The 21,321-nt window shown below is 36.0% G+C and overlaps 1 protein-coding gene across 3 annotated transcripts in view; it reads right to left on the minus strand.

Annotated features, from left to right (window-relative positions):
• Positions 1-17,433, minus strand: part of LOC107562172 (protein Shroom3-like) — a 32,327-nt gene extending 14,894 nt beyond the window's left edge. For all 3 annotated transcript variants that reach the window (XM_016246757.1, XM_016246758.1, XM_016246759.1), the window contains exon 1: positions 17,378-17,433. The gene's annotated coding sequence lies outside the window, so the exon portion shown is untranslated. The remainder of the gene's footprint in view (positions 1-17,377) is intronic.
• Positions 17,434-21,321: the final 3,888 nt, after the last annotated feature.

The raw sequence follows: 21,321 nt of genomic DNA on the forward strand, positions 1-21,321 counted from the left end.
TGCTTAAATTTATTTTCAAGATCTGAGGTAATCTATCTATTGTTGCTTTCAGTATGGCTATAAAGGTCATGCAAAATGATATTCAGACTCACATTAGAAACTTTTAACATTGAATAAAGCACATAAGTACCTGAGATTATCATTGTCAAAGTTTGAATGTTATTGTTCCAGCCGCGACATTGCAGAAAATAGAAACCGTTTCTAAAATAGAAGCGGTCGCTTGTCACGGCTGGTTAGGACAAAAAGTCAGGTTAACATGGAAAAGACACCTTTTATCGCGTGCTGCAGCGTCACGGCACGTCTGGTTAGGACACAGTGTAAGGAAAGCTGTGACAGTTGAGCGTATGAAGTGTTCAACATTGCACACTTTAAATAATTGCATCATCAAGGTATCTGATCTAATGCACTTTTCTTTTCTTTTTTACTCTATTCACACTACTATACCACAAAATGGCATAAGTAAACCATTTGAGGCGCACATATGATCTCTGTAAATTAAGAGATGTGTGTGAATTACAGCTTCCCCCCCTGAAAGAATGTGTTTGAATTCCATTCAAGTGTAGTGCTTGGTACAATGCAGTACTCTAAAAGTCCCCTAAAATAATTACGAAGCAATCTGATTTCAGCCTTCATGTGAAAAATTCTTTTAATTCCAAGCTCTTTCTTTGAGTCCTATTTACCAGCTCACTGTCAGGATGACTTAACCTAATAAGTTATTTAAAGGAAGCGTGAAGCTTGTAAGGAGGAATATTTCCTTTTTTTTCTCCCTACGTTAGCATTTTCCTAATGAGGAAGCTGATCAAACTGGTTGGTAAAGTGTATAACAAGGTGTAGAATGAAAAAAATGCATATTTTTAGACATACTATAGACAAGTCCCATGAAAGGAGCATGTAATTAGATATTACAAAACTTTAGTTTTTTTTAAGAAGAAAGATATAAAATAATGAACAGCGGCACGGTTGATCAATGATGACATCTTTAATGAGAGTCCTGATGAAAAGGTGCTTGGATGGGGGACTGATTGAAAATGTCTGGAATGCAATTTTAACCGGGCTGAAACATTTTGGCAGTAATCATGTGAGAACTCTTAGATGGATTATGTACTTTAGAGAAATTCAATGAATGCCAGCTTTATAAAAGATTCCACCTTAAATTTATATTTGTAAGTCTTTGATCCATATAACCTGTAAGCATCACTTTTATATACTATAACATATCTGATTATGTTCATTTTGAACCTTGGAGATCCTTCTATCACCAGACAACATTCATAGCAAGCAATTTTAAAATCAGTATTAAACTTTAAGAATGCTCCCAGATTAAGCAACTAAATTCTATGGTGATCAATCCGTGGAAGAACAAACACTGCTTTTTTGATTGACAATGAGAACAATATGCCCTAATTACATATTGCAGTACATAAACATGGGTGTTTTGTGCAGGAAATGCTACATAATGTTCTGGGCATGAGTACAGAGAAACATTCAAGTGGAAGGAAGGGCAACGCAAACTAGTGACAATATGCACAAGAGCTAGAGAAAACAACAGAGGGACAAACTTTCTTGATCACCATCCTGTATAAATTTATAAAGCTTGCTAGGCTGCATCAGTAGCATACGGTTTACTTCTCTCTTATGTTAATAGATGTACAGTATGCTACTTTATGCAGTGAGCCTCTCTTATCAGAGTAAGACTGATAAGAGAGGCTCTGAACTTAAGACTGAGTTCAAGAGAGAGAGAGAAAAAAAAGTAGTCTTAAAGTCTTTAAACTTCTCTGCAGGCATATCCTGGAAAACATTCTCCTCTGGAGTTCACTTTGATTGGCTGTTTGGTCAGCGCAGCAAATCTCTCCTCAGACAAACGCCGGCAGGATGGGCCTCCTGCCTGTGACGTTCTCCCCGCGAGCGCACAATGGGTGCAGCAGAGGGAATATTTCACCGCTGATAATGGTGTCTGAGGAGTGAAAAAAAGGCCTTGCATTCCCGGCCAGCTTCAGAATAAAGAGGGCCCCGGTGCCATTTATTCCCAGAGTCCTCTGCACGGATGGAGCTGCCAAGCAGGACCCTCCCCTCGAGTACTGTAAAGGCTTCATCATCCAGCCCATTATTCCATTCAAAATCATTTGAGCTGGTAGAACAAGAAGAACTTATGTAGAGCTGTTATCGTAGGAAATGTAACTGTTCCCATACACTGTAAAAAAATATCTGTGACATTTACGGTAAAATACCGGCAGCTGTGGTTGCCAGAATTTCACCGTAAAAAATATGGTAGCAATATTTTAGGTTTTACAGACTTGACTTAAATTCACAATAAAATACCGTATTTCCTTAACTGATGTAATGTTAATAAATCAACATATTGAAGTACTAATATCTGTTTTGAACCATTGTAATGCACTGATAACCACCAAAAACTGGTGGTGAGGAGAAAGTCACATGATGAGTCAAAGCTCATCACAAACAGCTTTTCTACGAGCTGAGGACGGCAATACTTATATACAGAAGGTGCACAGCGTCATTCACACTAACACTAAACATTGTATAATGCAATAAACATTAATTTAACAACATTAGATGTAAGATTAAACCCTAGTGTACACAACTGATAAGAAAAAAACTAAGAAGAAACATGCTATTTCAACAAAAAAAACTATGAAGTGTCATGCAGGGAATTCTGGGAATGTCAATTTACGTTTTTTCACTGTAAATTATACAATGACTTTCTTTTTCATTTCCAAAAACCTTATTTTTAACAGTATTTTACTGTAAAATCACATTAAATGTAATTACATTTATTCACCGTATATAGTATGGAAGCTTACGGTTAACAGGTTTTTACTGTAGCATTTTTACAGTCTTTTACTGTTAAAAATCACAATCCTTTTTTACGGTGTAGGAAAGAAAAATCAGCATGATTATTCCCAGACAACAACGAGATTAAAAGGAAGACTTTTTTGTTTGTTTGTAATTTTACATGTCTCCTCTCAACAGTATGCAAGCCTCTTTCCGCCACTGAATAAAAAATAGAAAGCTAATTGGGACTTTTTATCTTGCAATTCTGACTTTTTTTTCTCAGAATCATGTGATACAAACTGGCAGTTGTGACTTATATAAAGTCAGAATTGTGAGATATAAAGTCGCGATTCTGAGAACTAGACTTAACTTGCAATTGTGACTTTACATCTCACAATTATGAGAAAAGAATTTAGAATTTCCTCACAATTGTAGGGCGAAAAAAAAGTCCACAATTCTGACTTTGTAACTGGCAATTGAGAGTTTATATCTCGTAATTCTGAGAAACAAAAAGTCAGAATTGCAAGATAAAAAGTCACAATGTCCATACGACAGTGTCTCAAGATCAGCAATCAAAAGTCAAAAATTCCAATATGAAATTAAACATAAGATTCTATTCAGCCTACTCATTATCTTAAGAAAATCTGTCCAACAAGTACTACTTGCTCAACTAACTAGCTGAGAAGATCAAACAGTTAAACTACCTAACACCTCTGTACATCACGTTCATGCCTAATGTCTTTTCTTCACTGTGAGGAATCCCCCGCAGGTGCAGGACTCTGCTGTAATTGCTTCTGCCGCTCCCACCTGACAGTTGAACTTCTGAATTCACAAAAGCCTCTGACAAACAAAGGCGAGCTATTCTTAACCTTACTCAGACGCAAAGTATCTAAGCATCATCCATCTGTCACCTGCTCTCATAAACGGTTGTTAAGATCTCTTAACAAACAAGATAACTGTCGACACGTGCGATTAATGAAGAAAAAGCCAATTATTTCATAATTACATTTATAAATAATGTAAAATACTGGTGAAGTAAAACAAAACATTAATAAACATTATAAACACTATAAATATGTATTTCAGATCGCTTCACTCCACAACAAATCCTTTAAATGTAATGGTTCAGAACAGAACAGGAAGCAATAAACAAAAAAAACAAAAAAAAGTGAAACTACCAGCATGCGAGAAATGCATACTTCTCTCATTTGGCACCAATAGAAATGAGTACCTTTTGCGTATATTTTGCTTGATGTTAATTGCATTACACAGTATAAGTCACTTTGGAATATACAGTGGGTACAGAATACTTTCCGTACCCACTGTAAGTCACAGTAAGTTTCAGATGATAAAAAAACGTGACTTGTATTACAGAAAATGCAATATGCTTTCAGAAACTCGTTTCAAAATAGATTTTAGCATTTATTGTTTTGTTTTTACGGTGGAAACTCTTATTTCAACCAGAAGACAAGAGGTTAAGATCGGATGACCAGTTTGCAGATAAGTAAAGCATGTAGAACTACATCTGAAAAGTATGGTACCAGCACAAAAACACACTCCGCAAAATACTCTTTAATTATTGTTGTCGAGAAAATCCCAAAAAATATTGAGATATCATGTTTTGTCAGTACTGCACACCCCTAGGTCAAATGTATTATTGTATTATATGGAATGTATTATATGGAAATCCATTCTACAAAATTATTAATATATGATTATCTAAACAAAGAAAGAAATAAAGTCCTTTTATTGTACTGTAGGAAAATCGGTTTTACCCAATTACTGATATTTTTATTGAGTAATTTCCAATTAATCTGTATTTTGTCCCCCAAATAATGCCAAAAGTGTGATTTATGAATTTAGCCAAAATAATTTGTGTTTAAAAGCTCATTTTCACCACAGAGTGGAACATAATTGGAGATATGCTGGAAATGACACTGTGCAAAAGCACAAAGACATTCACTACGGTTGCCTAAATGTTATAAGGGGAATTTTGAGCATGCATGGCTGGAATTCCATAAAGATGACTCAGAAGAACTTTACAGCATGACTTCTATTCCCATCGTGTCAGATGTTAATCATCTTAATTCAATTCATCTTCAAAATATGAATTGAAATTAAAAAAATAAAATAAAAATACTATTCATGTAGCGTGTCCCTTCTATTCCCATCGTGTCAGATGTTAATCATCTTAATAGCTCCTTCAAAATATGAATTGAAATTAAAAAAATAAAATAAAAATACTATTCATGTAGCGTGTCATGCATTGATCAAAACAGCAGATCAGGCCAGATATCTTTGGGTTTGTCATTAATATTTAGCGGTCATTATGTGAAGTGCACATGGAATCAAAATTGACCCCATTTACTTTTTTTAATAAATATTCAGCAGCTTTGAATGATTCAGTGTTGCACATTATTCCAAATACTGATGTTGCGTTATACCGGTATTGACGATAACCGTGATATTCCAAAATAAAAAGTACACAGCGCTAATCTCTCACATGTCATTCGTTTTATTCGTACTCGATGCGCCCTCGCACAGAAAGTTCACAAGCGAGACTCGCAGGCGTAATAAAACAAATGACTTTCCAGGAAATCCCTTATAAGGACAAAGACATCCAGTTATCGCTGTAGCTGAATAAAATGCAGAAAGAAATGTTTTGACCGATAAAACGTGAAGAGAATCATAAGGATAATGCATATTTATAATGCAATGCTGATCGATATAGCCTTTATCACTGTATTGAATACTGTATAGAAGCCTCATCAGTTCACAGAAAGACGTCATTTCAAAACTCAATTGACTATAACGCGAGTTTGGAGTAAAAATTCCTTGTTATTCTCATAAATTGTACTTTTACGCTGTACTGATGGGAGAAACAAAGCTTTTCGAAGCTTTAAATTAATTGAACCATTTGCGTCGCAAAATGATTCACAGTTTCATATCACTCGAAACCACACGATGGTGACTCCTGCAACACATGACATCTTATTAGATTCGATTTTATTATACGATATTAATTCATATTGAATGACACAATTTCATATCGAAAATATACATTTATACAATATACTTTTCTCGTTCTTGGACTGATGGCTGTTTTCTAAATGTTCTGAAACAACTTTCCTTTACAGCTGGCTTATAAAGTCCTGCCCTACATTTCCAATATGTCACATTCTGCAAGTAAATGATTGGGAATGTCGTGACTTTCTTACTCTGATCTACGTCACAATCACATTTTCGACCCGGTCTCATCAGGATTAGCGTCTGGGATTATGTTCATTGGCTCTGACCCAGACTTTTAATGCAGTTAACAAGCAACGGTATAAAGCAGGATCAATGCAAATTATGAAAATACTTGCAGTAGTATTCGCTAATAGGCCATTTAGCAATGCAACATATTTGCTAAGACTGTGGCAATGCTCCAAAACCCTTTTGAAACGTGACTAACCAAACAATGAACCACTTTCTTTTTTTCTTTTCTTTTTTCCATACTTATGGACTTGTAGAATGGATGAATTTGTAGTCATGAGTGAAAATCCAGGGACCTGATTTATAAAAGACATACGCGTTGCAATTAAAATGCAGAAAGTATATCAACACAACACTGAACAACTCAAAATACCATACGTTTTCTGAATCTAAGCATAACTGAGCCAAACCCATCGGTCAACAGACAGATCATATAGTCTTAGATATGCGGTTTCAGTCATTTTGACCGAAAAAAAGGCATTCTGATTCATAAAAAGCATGCATGTTTGAAGAAAAAAAAAAAAAGTTCCCTCCAGTTTATTCAACACAAATAATGTTCAAATCAAATGCACACATTCCACCTGCAGAATGCCTGCAAATATCCTTCTCTGGTGACACAAAATGCAATACATTCACAATGAAAATGCAGTCATGTGGCCGTATTTCCTGGTTTCTGCACATATGAATGCTTTCAACTCAATAACATAATCAGTTAATACTTGTCTACATTAAATGTTAAATTCATTCATTTAGTCCATGATCTATGGATGCTGAAGGTACTATTACTGATTATAAAATGTTCAAGCGACACAGTTGGGGTCCTCAGCTAGCATTTCTCAATATTTAAAGATTTTGAAAGAAAAAAAAAATCCACTCGTTTCCACTAAATGTTGGAATTAACAGTTTTAGGTATTGTGACAATATGTAGAGTAGCATTAGGCCTTTTAAATGTTGCATCATTTTATAGTTTTAAAATTGATGTCACTGGCACATTTTATAAGAACACAATATTATTTGAAATATTACCACATCTCAGCATTTTTTAACGAATCGAATGAGCCAATTTCGTACACTTGCTTTGTATCGGAATGAATCGGTTGAATGAATGACTACACGAATCACTCATTAAGACCTACTGGTGCTTTTAGTTTCATATTTAGAGTATAATTTCATTTTTTGAAAAACAGTTTTACAAATGCAAATGAAAACCACGAAAGGGCAAGTAAGAACTAATCTTTAACCAGGGAAATGTTCGTGCCAAATTATGACACATTCTTAACACTGCCTCGCTTAGGTAACAGGACAAGGTGAAAGAACAAGTGTAACACAAGACAGTAAAGGACGTGCAGAAGCGTCGGGGAGGAAATGGCCCACTTTGAGATTTGACATTCTTTATGTTGCCCTTCCTGAAGTCTATGTAGTGGCCGTCCTTTATAGCAAGAACACAACAGAATAAAAAGTAGTGGGAACTTACTAGTACCAGTTTCCTTATTGTCAGCCATGATAAGGATACTGTGAGGAATAATGGTGGACCCTGAGACTGTTCTCTCATTACCTAAAAACTCACTATTAGAAGCCATGAGAATAGAAGAAGTGGGCCAGGTAGATGAAGGGACGGTCCTTAGGGAAAGGCACAAAAGGCGTCAGGATGAGAAAAGGGCGATGAACATTGACGCAATCTTTTCTCGAGGCGTTCCAGTGATCTAACTCACTGTACAATTCAATGACGTCACAAAGTGTCTTTCTTTCCTGTCACTGATAGTTGCTCTAGAAAGAACAATACAGATGTGATTATAGTTATTCACATCCTTTCATAAAGATGTTTCCTTGTATTCCTAGAACTGGTATACAAAATACATTGAGTCACGCCTGAAAATCATTTATTTGGCACCCAAAATGTTACTGTGGCTCATGGGTTTATTTTCTGTATTCTATATTGACTTGCAATGCTACATTTTAATGAACTAAACTTGGCAGAGAAATAATTTTTTCTGATCATTATTAATAATAATAATTTATTAAGCACTGGTGTGTTTTATCACAGTGAGATTGTCAAGAGTTGTATAATTTAATAGGGATGTAACGATTCCCTCAACTCACGATGTGATACGACACTGATTTCACGAGAACATTTTCTCACGGTTATTTTACACAATGAGATTTAAGACAAATTATAAATCAAAAGGAGTCCTTTTACTATTTCCTAGACAAAATGCTGCACATTTCTTAGTGAAATTGAAATATGACAAATAACAAAACTAAACCGAAATGTTAAAACAAATCCCAAATCAAATAAATAAATGCATAAATAAAAGATATACAAACTAAGGCTTTGTCTGTGCTCGCTCCATTTAAAATTAGAGGCATCCACTGGATTTTACTCCAAACAAAGATGCTGCATGCATGCATCATGAGCGGTTTATGATTTAAATTAGATTGCATAATTTCAACCAGAAAGGTCTGACTTTGGCTCTGTGAATCTATACTACGTAAAATAGATCGGAATGAAACCAAAACAGCAGACGGACTGAATGAGACGCAGATTCACTCTCTGACTGCAGGTGGCGCTAATGGAACAAAGCAGCGCTGCGCTTATAAACACTACTTTAATATTCATTATATATATATATGAGACAAGTTGAAGTTGAAAAGAAAACCATCTAAAGTTTTCTGAAGACAGTCAGCTCCCCTCAGAGACACATTCATATAAACCCCCACCACCAACTGTATCACGATTCGTTTAACATCTCAACCGACTTCAATCGTCACATTTATTTTATCGATTTTCAGCCACCGCATCGTTACATCCCTATAATTTAAGCAATAAAGCTGTGAGTCTGTACACTACAGTTAAGGAGGTTAAGAACACCATTTACCCGTAAAAAAATCACAATCACATGGCTGCATAAATATGGACGCCGACTGACTGCGTGATGGAGCCTGTGAGAATGCAGTTATATGCCATAAATTCAAGATATGAGGGCAAAAATGCCCCTGTGTGGGTTTGTGTCTTATATTTAAATCATATGATATAGTTTAGCAATATCACACTTGCAATAGTTTTGTCATTTCCAGATATCTGCACGATTGTAAATGTGATGCTAATTTCACAGTTCAATAAACAACGTTAATAGGGTTTTAGAGACAATTTTGTCAGCACCGTCTGTTTTGCTCAATTTTGCAAACGAAAATTGATCCAAACGAAGGCACAGCAGAACTTTTTCCAATACTGCACGAATCAGCATTTTTTAACGAATCGAATGAGCCAATTTCGTACACTTGCTTTGTATCGGAATGAATCGGTTGAATGAATGACTACACAAATCACTCATTAAGACCTACTGGTGCTTTTAGTTTCATATTTAGAGTATAATTTCTTTTCTTTTTTTTAAATCATATATTTCAAAATTCATTCAAAACATCAATACCTATTTATTATTATTATTTCTGCAATGCTGAATCAAAATGAATGATAAAACTTAGGCTGGCAAATCAATGGCTATTTTCTAAAGTTGGCACAAATTCTGCTTACTTCAGGACAATCCCGCAACCCGACAGATGCACGCTTGTGCATTGTCACTTCTCATGTAACCTAATGACAACTAGCTAACAGCACTCTTATTGAGTCCTTATCAGTGGTAAAGTGATTGCATGGGATGGGAATGTGCAAGATAAACTTACACATGCAACGCAAGCATACGGTATTATGTCACATTGACTCAGGTTACTAACATTCATGACACGACTTTCTCTGATGATTCAACTTCAGTAGCTAATGTGTTACTGACAGGACCTGTGCTGACTGGGACTCGTCACACAACGTGACAGGTGAATTGCACTCGCTCGATTACACAGAAATGTTTGTTTACAGCCCATAAGGACAAAGTTTAGTTTTTATCCTCCCTTACATAACATGTAAGCCTCACAGAGGAACTCAATGAAAACACTCTACAAGAAAATACTGCAAGTCACCGAATGGCAATGCCAAATGTTTTTCAAAACCCCTAGGCCTGTTAATCATTTCAAGACAAGAAACTGCCAGGTGCACTTTTCTCCTTTTGCAACTCAGTTGGAAAATAAGCTGGAAAACAGATAAGTAATCCTACACGGGGAGTGGAAAATGGAAATTGCTGAAATTCTCACATTACAGTCTCTGAGAGGCCCTGCCAGGTAGAGGTGCTATCAGGTGACACTTACCTGTCAATCAAACAATTCAGCTCACTACTAACTAACTATACTATTATAGAGATGACCCACAACATAGAACAGAATATATGTCTACAACACGGAGATCAGGTCCATTCAGACACCAGGTAACTTTATAGTCAGATTCTTCTTTTTCTGGTTTGAAGGCTTTCGATTATTAGGTTAATTAATTATATCAGCCCCAAAAAAACACGTAAACAAAAATCATTTATCTTTCTCAACAACGTCACCAGCCTGATGTGCACATGCCTTCTTAAAGGGACCCTATGATGCAATTTAAATTTTTCCTTTCTCTTTGGAGTGTTACAAGCTCTTGGTGCATAAAGAAGATCTGTAAAGTTGCAAAGACTAAAGTCTCAAATCCAAAGAGATATCCTTTATAAAAGTTAAGAGTCAGCCACGCCCCCCTAAAACAGCTCGTTCTAACACGCCCCCACATGTCTACATCACTATGTGGGAAGATTTGCATAACGCCGCCCAAATGTTCACGCAAAGAAAGAAGGCGTAACTTTTATTCTCGCTGTAGTATTGTTGTTGCTGCCACCGCCATGTTGTAAATACGCTGTGTGTTTCGTTGTGAAAGCGAAACTACATTGTTTGGTCTTCCAAAAGAGGGCGATATCTGCTTCGTCATGCCTAGAGCTGATCCGTGCTGATCGCTGAGGAAATACATCAACTTCGCACGGTGGATCGCCGACAACAATAATGTACAGTATGTGGAAAATAATGTGTTTTTTGAACCTTAAACCACATAAACACATTGCATTACACCAAATACACAACATAATGTTATTTTTACAACACGGAGATCAGGTCCATTCAGACACCAGGTAACTTTATAGTCAGATTCTTCTTTTTCTGGTTTGAAGGCTTTCGATTATTAGGTTAATTAATTATATCAGCCCCAAAAAAACACGTAAACAAAAATCATTTATCTTTCTCAACAACGTCACCAGCCTGATGTGCACATGCCTTCTTAAAGGGACCCTATGATGCAATTTAAATTTTTCCTTTCTCTTTGGAGTGTTACAAGCTCTTGGTGCATAAAGAAGATCTGTAAAGTTGCAAAGACTAAAGTCTCAAATCCAAAGAGATATTCTTTATAAAAGTTAAGAGTCAGCCACGCCCCCCTAAAACAGCTCGTTCTAACACGCCCCCACATGTCTACATCACTATGTGGGAAGAGTTGCATAACGCCGCCCAAATGTTCACGCAAAGAAAGAAGGCGTAACTTTTATTCTCGCTGTAGTATTGTTGTTGCTGCCACCGCCATGTTGTAAATACGCTGTGTGTTTCGTTGTGAAAGCGAAACTACATTGTTTGGTCTTCCAAAAGAGGGCGATATCTGCTTCGTCATGCCTAGAGCTGATCCGTGCTGGTCGCTGAGGAAATACATCAACTTCGCTGTGGATCGCCGGATCGGCTTTCACCGTGGACGAAGCGGAGTCCAGCCCGGGGTCGTCACATGTGGTTGCCGCAAGCATCACAATATGGTGAGGGGCGTAACACTTCCGTCACACGCTTGAGGTATTCGGCCAATCACAACGCACTGGATACCTCGCTTTTTCAGACCGATGAGCTTTGTAAAAATCGACACGTTTCAGAAAGGCGGGGCATAGAGGAGAAACAATAATGTACAGTATGTGGAAAATCATGTGTTTTTTTAACCTTAAACCGCATAAACACATTTCATTACACCAAATACACCAAATAATGTTCTTTTTAGCAACATCATATGACCCCTTTAAAAGAGCATGAACTTCAAGAGGATGAACCTTACAAAATCAGGTCATAGTTTACTTCAAAATCAAAAAAACTGAAATAAACTATATTTTTGCATCAGGGTTATTATAGTTAACTAAAATTGAAACTAAAATAATAACCATTAAAAAAAAAATCATTACTTAAAAAAAAACAAAAAACTTTTTTTATTTCGGCTAATTGCCAAGGCAACATTTCTCATTTTAATTTAGCTTAACTTGATTTACTAAAATAACTAAAACTGAAATAGAAATGAATAAAAAGTATGTAGACACCTTAAAAAACAAAAAACTACTAAAACAAATAAAATTACTAAAATGTTATCTAAAATTAAAATGAAAACAGAAAATATAAAAATAAAAACCATTCAAAATATGAATAAAAACTACAATAGCATCTCAATGAAACTAAAATAACAGTTTGGCATTTAAAAAAGTGAAGCCTATTTTAGGACCTTTAAGATTGATTGATTGATTTATTGCATTACGACAATAAAAAAATAATGCCATATTTTTTTCAATTTTCAAAACTTTTTAAATTACAGTTGGAAGTAAATATAATATTATTTGTTGAGCTAAATTTGATCTATGCTGAAATATATAGGACACTTTTTTTGTAATGAGAATTACTTTAGCAAAAAACTTGGTCCCTCAATGGGTTTCATTTTCATGAAACAAATTAAAATTCCGTTACTCTTCTTTGATGTTGGGGTGAAATATAGTTTGGACATTGTGCATTTTCTCTTTACTGTTGGCAAGCCTTTATTATTCAGATGAAGAAATAACCTTAATGTCTGACTGTTCAAACATTCCTTTCTGGATTCCTGTTCACGGACCTTGAGATCGCAGACAATCATGCAACTAAGCAAAGGTGAAGTCATAAGTCTGAAGTCTATGGCAACTCGACGAGACCAAGACGAGCAACAGCACACGCTAACATTTGCCTTTGTTCCTCTCAAATCTGACTTGCAAATAAAAACTGTTTGATCAGATCAGGTATGGTACATGTCCTCTGATTGGTTTGCAAAAACATGGAATAATTTAATTAATGTAATAATAAATATTAAATTACTTAAATTTGAGTATGACTCCATGTTTTCAGCTACTAGACAGCATTTAGATAATTCCACACACACTATTGTGGGATCTGTAGTGGTTTCTGTTCAGACTGTAAAGCAAAAAAAAAAAAGTGAAGTGACAGAACTAAAATGCTAAAAGAAGAAATTGGGGAAATCAGAAGAATGTTTTGGATGTGAAGGAATTAAAAGGAACTGTTGGAGAGATATAAATATATACCACACACTGGATTTTTGTTGATGTCCTTAGAAAAATGACAATATTATTAACACACAGTACAAGTGTGTTTTTCCCCGAGGGACAAAAATCTGCACCTGTTCTGCTGAAAGACTCTGCAAAGATGCACTTACTTGAAACTACAGCTTATGGAAAGTTCAGCGTTGCTAGCTGTTCATCCTTCCCACTGCGTAGGATGCTTGAAGCTCAACACAAAGGCCTTCAAGGTAAAAATAAGGTAATATAAGATAATAACTGCTATTAAAATCCTAATATGGAAGGAATGTGACAAATGTGTTTAGTCCCTGCAGTTTTGCTAATTACAGCAGATGACAAAGAGCAGCCATTACAGTAAAGAAAGAGAGTGAGAGAGTTGTGTTGGAATAAAACACACTGCCACAGTTTACTGCTTGCATGCTTTGCTACCTGGCATTAATTCAGAGGTGCGATGAAAAAGATAAAAACGTGGAAAGCAGAGAGGTGGAAGAGGCATGCGGTGTTGCTGCTCTCTTCTCGGTTAAATCAGACATCTTGGTGTTTGAAATATGCCTGAAATGCACTGTAATTATGGGATAAATGCCAAGTCTACCACATATCAGCATTCTGAATACCTCTTTTATGAGCTAAAATGACATTGGTTTTAAGCAAGACACATCAGCGGCATGATGCAACAAAGTGGAGAAAACTCCTAGAAACCAAACCAGCGACCTTGAACCGATTGCATGGCCATCAGTGTGAACGCAGCTTCAGATATTCAGTGCAGTGTGGTTGATAAACTGCAATAATGTGAAATGTTGAACTTATTGTTAGATTCACCCCCAACTGAAATTCAAGTGTATGCATGCCAAGCCAGAGTTTGTTTTACTGCCATTAAAGTGGTGCGACTTTTGCTGGACAAACAGTGCGGCATTTTCAGTAGATGGGTGCATTATAATGTCAGACGTCTCATTGTCCTGCAGTAGGCTTTTCATGCTTGATCACTCAGAGACGCTGAAGCAATCAGTCACATTCTCCAGGAGCTCCTCTGAAGTTGAGCTGTTTGGATCACGCTGCTTTCTCTTTATGAGTTACACTACTTCATGTAGACAGCTTTCTCATTTAATGAATTACAAGTGGGTCACATGATCGTGAGCGCTAGAAGAACGAAGTGACATGAAAAGCCCAGATATTTAAGGGTGTTAAGCACTAGGCAAACACTACTTTTGCCGCTTTTTCACTTCATACGACAAACACATTGCCAACCTTTTTTCTGAACACAGAAAAAGTTTCAGAACCATGTTTTCATTTTTTTGGTTAAAACAGTCTTTTTCTTCACTTTTTAATCACCTGACTGAAGTGAAAGTGGACTGTGGAAATAAAATAATGACAAATGTAAACAAAAAAAGCATGTTGAATTGCACTAATTGAAAAAAAATTAATAAAATGCACGTATCTGTATACAATATTTTGGAAGTGAACTTTGGAAGGTGAATATGGATTACTGAATTTTTTTTATTTAATTTAATTTAATTTAATTTTATTCCATTTTATTTTTTAAATACTGAAAATGTGTGTGAAATGTTTTTAACTGAAATATTCACAGCTTAAATCTATAACCATGTTGAACTCCAGTCCCTAAAAATGCAAGCCCTAAATGCAATGCATTTTTTCCCAGCAATTCAACATGCTTTTTTGTTTCAGATACATTTGTCATTATTTGACTTCCATAACGGTGTTCATATACGTGCATAGAATAAGTGGCACGTCCTTCACTGAACACTACTAGAAAAGAATTGAGGGAGCTTTTGCCTAAAAGGATTTTATTCCACAGGATAATTTCACAATTTTAATAAGAATTTATAATAAATAAAATCAATAAATATTTTTATTAAATATTTTCATTTATTTTACAGTGAGATTGCATTACAAATAGTAATAGATCTCTGTCTTAGTTAGAAATAACACTAATAATATTATTTCTAGTATATAATCTCCCCTCAGAGTCACCAGGCCTGAAGCATCTCAGTTTCAGTTGATAAGAAAATATTTTGACTTTCATCAAATGTTCATCATTCACACACCCATATGTTGTGCTGGTAGTCACTGACTTCCATTATATGGAGGAAAAAAAATACAATGAAAAGTCAATGGCTACCAGCAACTGTTTGGTTACTAACATTCTTCAAAATAACTTCTTTTGTGTTTAGCTGAAAAAAGAAACTCATACAGGTTTGGAACTGTAACAATGTGGCTGCTATCCAACACACTCGACGGTGAAGACGCTGGAGTATTCTAAAATACGATCACTAAATAAACGCCAAACACACTGCGCGTTAACAACGACCTACAGATACAAACAAAAACACAGGGCTATGTGTACATACACACATAAGGGACTAAATGAAAACACAGGTGATATTCATTGGTAATACAGAAGAAAATAAAGCACATAATCAGAAACTAAAATTAAAACAAGAGAGGAGAAACCGGGACAACTGGAAACAGAACAGAGCATCACAATAAAAGTCAACAGAATGGAACATAACCCAAACAGCAACGACATGAGGGTGAGTAAATGATGACAAAATGTTTAGCATTAGTTTGTTTTAGGTCATTTTGGAGCATGATCGGCATACAGGTGCATCTCAATAAATTAGAATGTCGTGGAAAAGTTCATTTATTTCAGTAATTCAACTCAAATTGTGAAACTCGTGTATTAAATAAATTCAATGCACACAGACTGAAGTAGTTTAAGTCTTTTGTTCGTTTAACTCAAAAGATGACAAGACTAGGCAGCAGTCTAAACAGGTACATCTGGCAATCCTACTAACCGTTTGACAATATTTATTACAACACAAGCTCAGGTAACTTTGCGTCGGATCGGTTTACCTTCATGCCTGACTAACATCTGCCCATAATGGCATTTTTAATGCGTGTAACTGACCCATACGGCACATTCCATGCGAGTGTGTCAGCATTTGAAAAAACATGAATTGAAGCTTTTGAAACTCACATTGACAATCAAACAGAAAGTTTCGAAATTGAATGTTGGTTTGTTTGACTCAGAACATCAATGTCAAAAGCTGCAGTTTTATAGATAAACACGTTTGTGACAGTGAGTCTGGATAAACCAGTTTGCATTAAGGATGTACTGAACGTTAAAGTAACACCCAAACAATAAATGGATTGTCTCCATGCAAAAGGACATTGCTGAATGTTACATAACGAGCAAATGATTATTGTAATCCTTCCTGACATTCCTTGAGTTATACAAGTGATATTTAATGCATAAATGCACCTGTAGCAGGTGTTTTTAATGCCAATGCAAGCATGGGAAGAGTCTTTGCTGATGCTAAAGAACAGTAAAACTGGCTCGTGCGTTCTCTGACTAGAGCGAGACGAGGCTGCAGTTGCATTTGTGTTTAGATGCTTCTTGCATGCCATGCTATTCCTAAATCAAGCGAAGCCTGCTACAGAGAACACGGGGAGGCGGTTTTCAACGCAAGACTGATAGAGTTTCAGCAAGTGGACACAACGCCAGAGTCTGGTTTCCTCCGAACAATGCAGAGCACCTCTAAATTCATCTTGCACATAAGGCGCACTGAATAATTCAACTACAGTGGACTGTGACCCACAGAATGCAACGTAGGCTATCTATTATGAACAGACCCTTTGCCAAAATACATTGCAATCCTCTGATCTTATCCATTTATTACACATCCCTGCTGAAAAAAGGGTTAAATTAGTCTTGAGCTGGTCAAGCTGGTTTTTTTATAGAGTATGCGAGGGGGGAAAGTAGATGGTCAGAATCTGCTCTGCGTGATTACCTCTTTCCCTGGTGGGACAAAGTCCCCGAAAATAATGCACTTCTGTACCAAAACCTCTTGTGTAATAGTGTTACACTAAGCCCGTATTAAAAGTACATGCATTTGAATGAACATATTATAAAAATAAGTAAATGCATTCCCCTTATTTGCTCTCCATACGTACACATCATTTTATCCAGCTGCTGCTGTGAGCTGCTGACCGAAACTATCGTAGTTACAACACGACCACAGCACTTTGAACACACTCCACCTGGAGCTGCTTACCTGCACGGCTCGAGCGCGTGACATCACAGCGGCGTCCACTGAGTGTTCTAAAGCAGAACTCCGAGTGACTTGAGCCAAAGTGAAGCGACTGCCTCCTCTGTGCGAGAGCCAATCAGCGGGCGGGGGCGGGGCCACAAAAAGGGGCGGGGCAAGTACAGGAGAAAGTTATTGAGCTGTCCATCAATGGCCCTCATATCTGTTTATGTAAATGTTAATGCTGCATAACTGTAAACGTGTAAACATCCTCCTGAGAACCAGAAAAAAAAAAGTTTTGTGATTTTTTTTTTTTTTTTAGGTCAGTACATTACAGCATAAGAAACAAATGGAGAAAAAAAACATTCATTTTTTATTCTGTGTCATTTATAGAAGAAGCCAGGACTAAGTTGTTAAAAAAGAATAAATAGACATGAAAAGGCAAAAAAAAAAAGTTTTATTTTTCACTCAGTTTTTATGTTTCTTTGTACAAAGATGATTCTCAACTGTGTTATGAAAGATATAACAGAATGATTTGATATGCTACTGTACTTTATGGAATATGTGTGCGTAAAATGTCCATAAATTGACATACAATGTATCTATACACTGCATCTAATCTGCATATTAATGTGTTCTTGTGGCAAAGCATAATGACAAAAGAAGTGTAATAATAACGTGGCAACATTTTCATAAGAATATCTCATATTTCATAGGAATATTGAACTATAACTTCTTGTTGTGTTTCCCCAAAATGCCTGATTAACCTGCTGTTTGCCTCTACAGAAGACATGCATGAAAATTACACCCAGTTTCATAACAAAAAGTCATATTCCGATCTGAAACCCCGTAACATTTTTCTGAGATGTTTATTTACGACAAACAATTTGAAAATTAGCCAGATTTAAATTAGAATTCCAAAACGTTATCATATTTCCCTAAGAGTGCTAAATTTGATCATTCTGTATCAATATCAGTCATATTTAAAGACCAAGAAGAGGGAGAGTTTATGATCAAACCTCCAAACAAACGTGTGATATTTCCAAAAAGCCCTGAATGTTCTCTGTACAGGACATCCCAACTAAAACTGTGGCATGTAGGGTCTCAGAGAAATTGAGGACAGAAGTCTATGCGGTCCCAGGAGGATATGAAGCTAGTCTAGAGTTAAAGGGACAGTTCAGCCAAAAAGGAAAAGTCTGTCATCATTTACTCACCCTCCAGATGTTTCAAACTTGTGTGAGTTTCTTTCTTCCATTGAACACAAAAGATATTCTGAAGAAAGCTGGTCTATTGAGGGTAGACTTTTTTTCCGCGCTTGAAGTCAGTAGCCATCTGGCAAGAAACTGTTCTGCTCCCAACATTCAACAAACATTTTTTGTGTTCAACAGAAGAAAGAAACTCATACAGGTTAACTTGAGGATGAGTAAACGATGACAGAATTGTAATTTCTGGCTGAACTATCCCTTTAAATGTTGAATAGCAACTGGAAATGGACAGAAAGCGTCTGAGTGACAAACGAAAGTGTAAACTGTCAACCATTTGTATTTGCACAACTATATTTGCATCTGTTTTCCTCAAATGCCACAAATGGGGGAAAAACCCTTGCTTGTAAGAATGCTAATGTGGGCTGGATGTGAACTTGAATCTGATTTAAGTGCTTTCAGTAATGCTATGCATGACCAAGTTATGCGAGATCCGAATACCAAGCGGATTATTGTGATCATAATTATACTATTACAGCTCAGGTTCTAACGATGAATGTACATTTTATGACTTTGTCATTTTATTTGTGGTAATACTTTTCATGCTTTCATTATCCTAGTTTAACCCTTAACTGTCACCGTCCCACCTGTGGGACGTTTGGCACTCTTTTTTTTTGTGTCTTTTTTCTCTATCAAATCTTTTAGTAATCATCATAAATCATATATCATTTGAAAGCTAAGAAGCCCAAGATTCATCATGTGGAAACCATTTCGAAATCAGACATTGAGTTACCATGGAAATGGTACTTTAAAATCTTTTGGCGGTCTCCTCCCCTTTAGTGGGCGGTGTCAAGTGTCATATTACAAAATGAATTACGGTCTTTCAGAATCAAAACTTTTTATAATCTTGACAAAAAGCATATCATTGGAAAGGTCCGAGTCTCAGGATGTTGAGATAGAAGTAATATTGACAGAGAAAGCTAGACATTTGTGACAGAAAAATGCATTTAAAAAAATTTAATTGAGTTTGGATGGCTGTTTGTGATATGACGCCCTAAATAAAATCTCAATTTTTTTCATATCAACTTCAAATTTGGAACCTAACTTTAGACATAAGGCTATAATTTTATACCAATTTTAGAGTAAAACCTGATATGTAAAATATTTATTATATATAAAGAAAGAAAGAAAGAAATGCACACATAAATAAATAAATACATACATACATACACATAAACAAATCAACAAATAAACACACACACACACACACAAATAAATAAATAATATTGTGTTGACTAAAATTCTGTTGTAACTTTGCAAGTACTGTATATGTTAAATTATTCTACTAACCCTAACCCTAACGTAACAGTTTACTACTTCTCTAATGAGAGTTAGTTGACATGTAGTAGCAAAGTTAGTTATAGAGACAATATAATTTCAAAGGGGGACCCTCAAAATAAAGTGTAGCCAAAACATGCATCTTAAGCACTCTGTTTACAGCATTTTATTAATGTACACAAAACATATGCTGCCTTAAAATGCAATATCATGATCGCAATGTTGCATCTTCTCTTAAATTTAGCACATTTTTCAATCTGTTCTTCCTGTGTCAAATGCTGAAAGTACTTAGGCTACACCAGTCTGCTATTTTGACATCCTCTGTCAGACCTAAAGTTTAAGCCTCCGACAGCGCATTTGAGAAAATCAATAGACCATTGCATGCCTGTCTGCACATCGCCGTCTAATGACAACCTCGACCTTTCAGAGGCACTAACTAAATGAATGACACCTAATAACTGCGGGGCAAATTCAGTTTTGCCCCTCCCTCTGTCTCCAATAAGTTTGTGAATCCTGACGCAGATACAATCTCGATATCCAGGTATAATCTCCCGGCTGATCTTTAATATTTCCTGCTCAGCACTGCGTGGCCCATCTACTCGTGGAATAGATATGATATTTACTTAGAATAAATGTTAAATAAATCTCCATTTTAATATGGCTTGGATGAGTTCAGTAAGTTTGTGGACAGCAAAAGTTGACATTTAGATTTACGAATTAGGAATAGAAGTTTGAAGCCACTAAAATTGAAAACTTCAGTTATTGGCTTTTTAATCAAAGTTTAATAACTTTGAATTGAATCTCTATTTCTCTCTCTCTCTCTCTCTCTCTCTCTCTCTCTCAAACTCTGGGAATAGAGTAAAACTGATAAAAATAATGTTACAAGACAAATGGTCCGAAACTACGATTTTAACAATTTATAATGACATACAAGTCTCCATGTCACTGAACTTTGGCAGGCAAAAAAAAAAATTTAATCACGTCAAGTTACTCAGCTCTAAAAATTTTACTAATTTGAGATTTTCCATTATAGCAGAAAATACATGGCAGAAGCTTAATTTTGTGCTCAGTGAGACATTTTTGTGCTGATTTTGATGTTTGTTATGGTTCATTGTCCTGATGGAAGATCCAACCACGACCCATTATAAGATTTCTAATAGAGGCAGTCAGGTTTAGCCCTTAACTGTCACCGTCCCACCTGTGGGACGCTTGGCGCTCTTTTTTTGTTGTCCTTTTTCTCTATCAAATATTTTAGTAAACGTTATAAATCATATATAATTTGAAAGCTTAGAAGCCCAAGATTCATCCAACCATTTTGAAATTGGACATTGCGTTACCATGGAAATGGTACTTTAAAATCTTTTGGCGGTCTCCTCCCCTTTAGTGGGCGGTGTCAAGTGTCATATTACAAAATGAATTACGGTCTTTTAG

Source organism: Sinocyclocheilus grahami, unplaced genomic scaffold (genome assembly GCF_001515645.1).
Source record: "Sinocyclocheilus grahami isolate Dianchi unplaced genomic scaffold, SAMN03320097.WGS_v1.1 scaffold810.1, whole genome shotgun sequence".
Taxonomy (NCBI): Eukaryota; Metazoa; Chordata; class Actinopteri; order Cypriniformes; family Cyprinidae; genus Sinocyclocheilus; species Sinocyclocheilus grahami.